Here is an 8,008-nt window from a genome sequence, read left to right as displayed (position 1 = left end):
AGGAGGGAAGGGGGCCCCTGTCTGTATTGTCACTCCCGGGACCCACAATTTCTGATGGCAGCCCTGTGGCCATACCTCCACCAGAGTCAAAAGGGGGTGTGGCTTAGCAGTCACATCCCAGTGAAGCCTCACCCCTTTTTTGAGACCATGCCCTCTCTTAGGGCAAGTCCGGCGGGGCCATTCGGGAGTCCCTCCTCTGGCCAGGACACTGTTGGGAGGTATTTATTAAACTGCACAGGACTGTGGTGTAATTTCTACAGGCCGTGGATATTATGAATCTGGTACATTATGCATGCACTAGCACTATATATATATATATATATATATATATATACTAGGTGATTCATCGCGCCCTACGGGCGCTCTTCACACCGTCGTAAGGGGCTGCGCCCCCTTAATTTGTGAACGTTTGTATATGAGAAATATGGTTAGAATTGTATGAAAGATGCCCTGTATTGCAACTTAGGTGTCCGCGAATCGCGGGAGGGGGGGTCGCGGAGGGTGCCGCGAATTGCAGGAGGGGGGGTCGCGGGGGGTGCCGCGAATTGCAGGAGGGGGGGGGTTGTGGGGGGGTGGATGCTGCGAATCGCGGGAGGGGAGGGATTGCAGAGAATCGCGGGAGGGGGGTCGCGGGGTGGGTTGCCGCAAATCGCGGGAGGGGGGTTACGGGGGCGGGGGTTGCGGCGAATCATGGTAGGGGGGGTCGCGGGGGATGTGCCGTGAATCACGGGGGGGGGGGGGGTCACGGGGTGGGGTGCCGAGAATCGCGGGGTGGTGTGTGTGTGCCGTGAATCGTGGGAGTGGGGGTTGCGGGGGGGTGGGGGGGTGTAACGCGAATCGCCACAAGAAAAAATCAACACAGGAAGGTCAACACATGTAAATGTTGACATAACTGTGCCACTTCATTGGTGTCCATGTCGACACATGAGAATGAATATGAAAACATTCAAAAAATTAAAAAAAAAACTTCAAAAACTCATGTCAACCTTTTTCATTGTCGACCATAGCCATGTCAGTGTTTTCCATGTGCAATTTAATTCTGGAGCTGCCGCGAATCACGGGGGTGCCGCGAATTGCGGGAGGGGGGGGGTCGCGGGGTTGGGTGCCGCGAATCGCGGGAGGGCGGGGTTCACAGGGGTTCCGGTGGGGGGTTGCCGCGAATTGCGGGAGGTGGGGGGTCACGGGGGGTGCCGCGAATCGCGGGAGGGGGGGTTTGCGGGGGGGTGTGACGCGAATCGCCACAAGAAAAACTCAACACAGAAAGGTCAACACATGTAAATGTTGACATAACTGTGCCACTTCATTGGTGTCCATGTTGACACATGACAATGAATATGAAAACATTCAAAAAATGAAATAAATCTTCAAAAACTCATGTCAACATTTTTCATTGTCGACCATAGCCGTGCCAGTGTTTTGCATGTGCCATTTAATCATGGGGCTGCCGCGAATCGCGGGGGGTGCCGCGATTTGCGGGAGGGGGGGGTTGCGGGGGGTGGGTGCCGCGAATCGCGGGAGAGCGGGGTTCATGGGGGTTCCGGTGGGGGGTTGCCGCGAATTGCGGGAGGGGGGGGGTCGCGGGGGGGGTGCCGCGAATCGCTGGAGGGGGGGTTGCGGGGGGTGTGACGCGAATCGCCACAAGAAAAAAATCAACACAGAAAGGTCAACAGATGTAAATGTTGACATAACTGTGCCACTTCCATGGTGTCCATGTTGACACATGACAATGAATATGAAAACATTCAAAAAATGAAATAAATCTTCAAAAACTCATGTCAACATTTTTCATTGTCGACCATAGCCGTGCCAGTGTTTTGCATGTGCCATTTAATCCTGGGGCTGCCGCGAATCGCGGGGGGTGCCGCGATTTGCGGGAGGGGGGGGGTTGCGGGGGGTGGGTGCCACGAATCGCGGGAGAGCGGGGTTCATGGGGGTTCCGGTGGGGGGTTGCCGCGAATTGCGGGAGGGGGGGGGTCGCGGGGGGGTGCCGCCAATCGCTGGAGGGGGGGTTGCGGGGGGTGTGACGCGAATCGCCACAAGAAAAAAATCAACACAGAAAGGTCAACACATGTAAATGTTGACATAAGTGTGGCACTTCATTGGTGTCCATGTCGACACATGAGAATGAATATGAAAATATTCAAAAAATGACAAAAAAACTTCAAAAACTCATGTCAACCTTTTTCATTGTCGACCATAGCCATGTCAGTGTTTTCCATGTGCAATTTAATTCTGGAGCTGCCACGAATCACGGGGGGGGGGTGCCGCGAATTGCGGGAGGGGGGGTTGTGGGGGTGGGTGCCGCGAATCGCGGGAAGGCGGGGTTCACAGGGGTTCCGGTGGGGGGTTGCCGCGAATTGCGGGAGGTGGGGGGTCACGGGGGGTGCCGCGAATCGCGGGAGGGTGGGTTGCGGGGGGTGTGACGCGAATCGCCACAAGAAAAAATCAACACAGAAAGGTCAACACATGTAAATGTTGACAAAAGTGTGCCACTTCATTGGTGTCCATGTCGACACATGACAATGAATATGAAAAAATTAAAAAAATTAAAAATAAATCTTCAAAAACTCATGTCAACCTTTTTCATTGTCGACCATAGCCATGTCAGTGTTTTGCATGTGCCATTTAATCCTGGGGCTGCTGCGAGGGAGGTCGCGGGGGGGTGTTTTTTCCGCGAATCGGGGGGGGGGGGGTGTCAGGGGGGAGGGTTTACAGCGAGGTGGTGGTTATGGTCGCGGGGTGGTGGTTATGCCGCGAATTGCGGGAGGGGTCGTGGGGGGGTTCTTTTTGCAGCGAATCGCGGGAGGGGGGGTTGCGGGGGTGTTTTTGCTGCGAATCGCGGTAGGGGGGGTCGCGGGGGAGCGGATATTTTTGCCGCAAATCGCGGGGGCTGGGGGGGGGGGCGCGCGGGGGGGGGGGGGAGGTTTTGCCGCAAATCGCGGGATGGGGGCGCTCACCTGGTGGCTGTGGAGTAGCAGTGCTGGGCAACATGGGAAGGCAGTGGGTGTCTGGCACTGTCTGTGGGCTCACTGGGCTGGTTCTCTGTCACATACCTCCCAACATGACCCTCTCCAGGAGGGACACAATGCTCTGTTTCTAGACTTCCCCTTAATGTATGATTGCCATCACCTGTTTTAAACAGGTTAATTTCTCAGAAAGGTGTTCAGCACAGATGAAGGCAATCACACATTAAGAGGAAAGTCCAGGAACAGAGCGTTATAGACACAGACACCCACTTTGAGTGACAGATGTAGCCAAATATATAGGAGATATATATAATACTAGTAAGCCCGCTCGAAGCAGAAGCTTTGAAAGCTAGCCTGCTACCTTCTGTGTTTTTGCATGAGTGAGAAAGATAGGTAGTTTCACTCTGTGGCAGCAGATGGCAGTGTTTCGGAAATAGATAGAGATAACAAGAAGAGATATAGAAGTGCGCTCTTATATTCTCACCAGGAATCGTACACAATGTTGAAAATGAATAGTATTTATTCAGAACATCAGTACAAAAAAGTATCTCTCTTAATTTGATGATTCTCGTAAAATTTCAATAATTGATCCAACATCTTATTTAAAATAGCATAAAAGCATACCCTCCAACTGTACCGATTTAGCCGGTACAGTACCGTTTTTTAACGGTCTGTACCGACTAAATCAAAGTGTACCGAATGTACCGTTTTTTTAAGGCTTTGGGTGGCTCCTCGCTCCCTTTCCCTTGACAGGTGATGGGAATCGATTGGGACCGGCACAGATGAAAATAAGAATGTATTCTTCCTATCCTGGGCCTTCTGCACCCGTTCCCAGGGGTGCATTGCGGTGGGTCCCAGGGTGCATTGCGGCACATCAAGTCATCAGGCGGCCAGCGGACTCTGAGAGATGCTGGTGGAGGGCGGAGCATATTCCAATCTGGACGCAGCTGCCTGTGGCAGGACCGCGGGAGATGAGGGAGCTCAGCAGCCAAATGTATGTGTGCTGACGGTGCTGGTCTGCGGCGGCTCTAGTCTGCTGCTCTTTTGGGTATGCCTGTATCATACAGGCATACCCAAAAGAGCAGCGCACTAGAGCTGTTGCAGAACAGCACCCTCGGGTCAGGCTATATCTGTATCTGTGCCCACTGCCCAGGGGAATATATCCTATACCTGCAGCAGTGACCCGGTGAAATCTCCTTTCAGCCGTTCTGTGCCTGTGTCCTGGCGCTTTCTCCGCTGGGGCCTGCCGGCATGGTGCTCCGGGCTGCGCAGTCTCACTAGCGGGCAATGCGATCGGCAACTGTGTCTTCTCGCAGACCAGCACCCTCAGGTCAGGCTGTGTCTGTGGAGGCTGTATGTGCCCAGTTAAATGTACTGTGCTGGGCACATAATACATAAAATAAAAATGTTTGAAATGCAGTTATACTGTAGTTCACTGTCCTGTACATATTCGGAAAGGGGGTGTGGACACGCCCCCTTTACTTATGGCAACGCCCTCTCTTTCTGTTGGCCATGCCCCCTTCCCGAATGTGTACCGATTTCTAACCTGCAGATCTTGGAGGGTATGTAAAAGGTCCCAAAAGGACTTTAGGGGTGAACTGGATCAAAAGATCAATAAGGTAAAAGGTCTAATTCTCCTCAATAATAAAAGAGGCAAAGTATAGACCAACATCTGACATATAAAATAATGTGGTTCCATCTGTAACCAGAAATCGCAACACATTTTGTGGGAGCGCACAGCAGCGCTCATCGCTGGGCCATACACATTGGGCAGCTTTGAGCTGAAAGCCGATCAAACCTGCTGTTTTGCCCAGTGTGAGAAAGCAGCAGCAGGGAAGTCCCACATCTCCCTCAGGGGCAGATTTATTAAGCTTGGAGAAGAGATAAACTGGAGATAAAGCGGAGAAAAGGTAAAAGGAGATAAAGCATCAGCCAATCAGCTGTGTTTGAAAAAGACAGTTGGGAGTTGATTGGCTGGTGCTTTATCTCCTTCTACCTTTTCTCCGCTTTATCTCCAGTTTATCTCTTCTCCAAGCTTAATAAATCTGCCCCTCACTGCAGTGCCCAGCCCCTCCCCCCTGATCTCAGAATCAGGTTCAGGACAGCATGTGCCAAGCTGTGATTGGAGGAGCTCAGCACATGTTGATTAGATGAGCCCCTGATTGGAGGAACTGGTCACATGCCCCTCTGACCCCTGCAACAATGAAGATCCCGATAACTCTGTATGTGACTACAGTACGTATCCAGTATAGGGATGGCCATCGGTGCAGTTGCCATCAATGGTTGCCTTCGATGGTGATTCTGCACCCAGCCATCGATAGTGGCAAACGATTTGATGGATAACCATCGATAGTATTAGCTATCGGTGGTCATCCATTATATTTGACTGAATGGCCCGTGGGCCAATCAGAACTTGGGGGAGGGACTTCCTTGTGTGATGGGCGGAGCTATACGTGATACCAGCACCTTGAGGGAAAAAAAGGAAACATCGTTTCTCCCTTGCCATCGATGTAGGGTTTTACCATCAATGTGGGAGTACCAGATAGCTTCCCTGGTACTTATGTAGTAGACCGGCGCCCAATTTGCATACGTACAGCAAAAAAAAAAAAATCGCATCTGATTTTCCTATGTAATTTATTCACTGCTCTATAGCAGGCATTCCCAACCACGGTCCTCAAGGCACACCAACAGTACAGGCTTTGTAGATATACAGGCTTGAGCACAGGTGACTTAATTAGTACCTGAGTGATTCTGATTAATCCATCTGTGCTGAAGCCTGGATATCACTAAAACCTGCACTGTTGGTGTGCCTTGAGGACCGTGGTTGGGAAAGCCTGCTCTATAGGGTGCGATGCCATTTATAGTAGTATACACTTGTATGACATCCAATGGGACTTAGGCACCCCCCCACTATCCACGCCACCCCGAAGCGTGGAGAGTGTGGAGAGCGCAGCGAGCCCGCGAGGGGATGCGGAATACATGTAACGTAATTTGCGTCCCATCGCCACGCTTCGGGCTCGGTGGCTCGCTGCGCTCGCCACACTATATAGAATTAACTCCACGCCGATGTGGATAGTGGGGGTATTAAAAAGGTTGGGAGGACGCGTTCCGCTGCCGCTTGCCACGCTTTGGGGTGATGTGGATAGTGGGGGGGGGGGGGTGCCTAAGTCCCACTGGATGTCATACAAGTGTATACTACATTAAATGGCAACGCACCCTATAAAATCGCATGCGATCGAATGCGATTTTGCTGGAGGTGCAATGCGATTGCATGCAATGCGATCTCATCGCATCACCCAAGGCCAGAGAGCAGTGAATAAAAATCGCATTGCATGTGATCGCATCGCATGTAAAAAAACGCATGCGATGCGATTTACTTACGCAGAATCGCCCGCTAAGCTATTTGCTTAGTGGGCGCTTGGCTACGACATAAGTACTGTTTCCCTACATCGTTTCGTTGTAAGGGGACTCACACGCATCTCGTGCATCTCCCCTTCCGGCGGCTGGCGAATCTACTGCCAGCTCCTGCAAGGAAGAGGGACGCTCATTCTGTATGTGGCTAAGGGGCCATTTATCAAACCATATTTGCGGCTAAATTCCCGAAAACACACGTTTTCAGGGTTTAGCCGCAAATATTAAGTATCCCCTAAATGTATCATAGGGGGACCGCAGCAGGAATCTCCGATCCCTGCTGCGATCCTCCCTGCAGCGTCGCCGGCCGCATCCCCCATAGGTTTCTATGGGGGATGCGAAGCTGCCCGATGTATCAACATCGGGCAGCCCAGCATCGCACCCCTGGGCTATCGCCATTCTGATATGGTGATAGCCCATTGTAGCCTATGGCTACACATCGCACTGCTCGAGCAGGGCAGTGCGGTAACCGCATGCGCAGACCCCCCGGCTTCCGGGTTAGGGCTTCGCAGGGACGGGCTCCTTGTGCCCTTAAAATTGATACATTCGCCCGATATTATCGCATTTTACAATGCAATCCTGGGAGGTAATATTCCGCCCAGATCGCATTGTAAATGCGATCATGATAAATGTGCCCCTAAGCCCTTGCTTATGATAACATGCCTATTTGTGTGCCTTTTTTTTAAATTGAAAGGGAGCTAATTTATAGTTTGCAGTGGGGCGCCGGACATCCTAGCACCGGCCCTGGGTAAAACAATTCTACATCGGACGATTTTGAATCATCGATGTTCAATGGCCATCCCTAATTCGGGCGAATCTACTGTATATGTAATGACGTCACCTGACATGTAGAAAATGTACTTTGACAAGTAAAAACAGTTTTCAGCCTTTCCAGCGGTTGCTTGGCTTTCCTATATCCAAAACCCTTCCCTCCAGTTACACCAGGCATTCCCAACCATGGTCCTCAAGGCACACTAAGGCCCCCATTTATCATTGATTGCATTTACAATGCGATCTGGGCGGAATATTACCGCCCAGGATCGCATTGTAAAATGCGATCATATCACCTGAATTTATGTAGTTTTGTGGCGCAGGGACAGGGCTCCAAAAGGAACCCGTCCCTGCGATGCCTGGAGCCGGAAGCCGGGGGGCCTGCGCATGTGCGGTTATGCGCTGCCCCTCCCCCCCGCGACCCCGCTGACTGCACTGCCGCTCGGGCAGTGTGATATGTAGCCATAGGCTACAATGGGCTATCACCATATCAGAATGGCGATAGCCCAGGGGTGCGATGCCGGGCTGCCCGATGTTGATACATCGGGCAGCTTCGCATCCCTCATAGAAACCTATGGGGGATGTGGCCGGCGGCGCTGCAGGGGGAGATCGCAGCAGGGATCAGAGATTCATGCTGCGGTCCTCCTTTAATACATTTCAGTGCTACTTAATATTTGTGGTTAACATCCGAAAACTGATGTTTTCGGGGATTTAGCCGCAAATATTGCTTGATAAATGGGCCCCTAAGTGATTCTGATTAAACCATCTGTGCTGAAGGCTGGATATCACTAAGGGGCCCATTTATCAAACCATATTTGCGGCTAAATCCCCGAAAACACCCGATGTCCGGCGATGTCACC

This window comes from Crinia signifera, chromosome 1 (genome assembly GCF_055691185.1).
Source record: "Crinia signifera chromosome 1, ASM5569118v1, whole genome shotgun sequence".
Classification (NCBI taxonomy): Eukaryota; Metazoa; Chordata; class Amphibia; order Anura; family Myobatrachidae; genus Crinia; species Crinia signifera.
Note: the sequence above shows the minus strand (reverse complement) of the source record.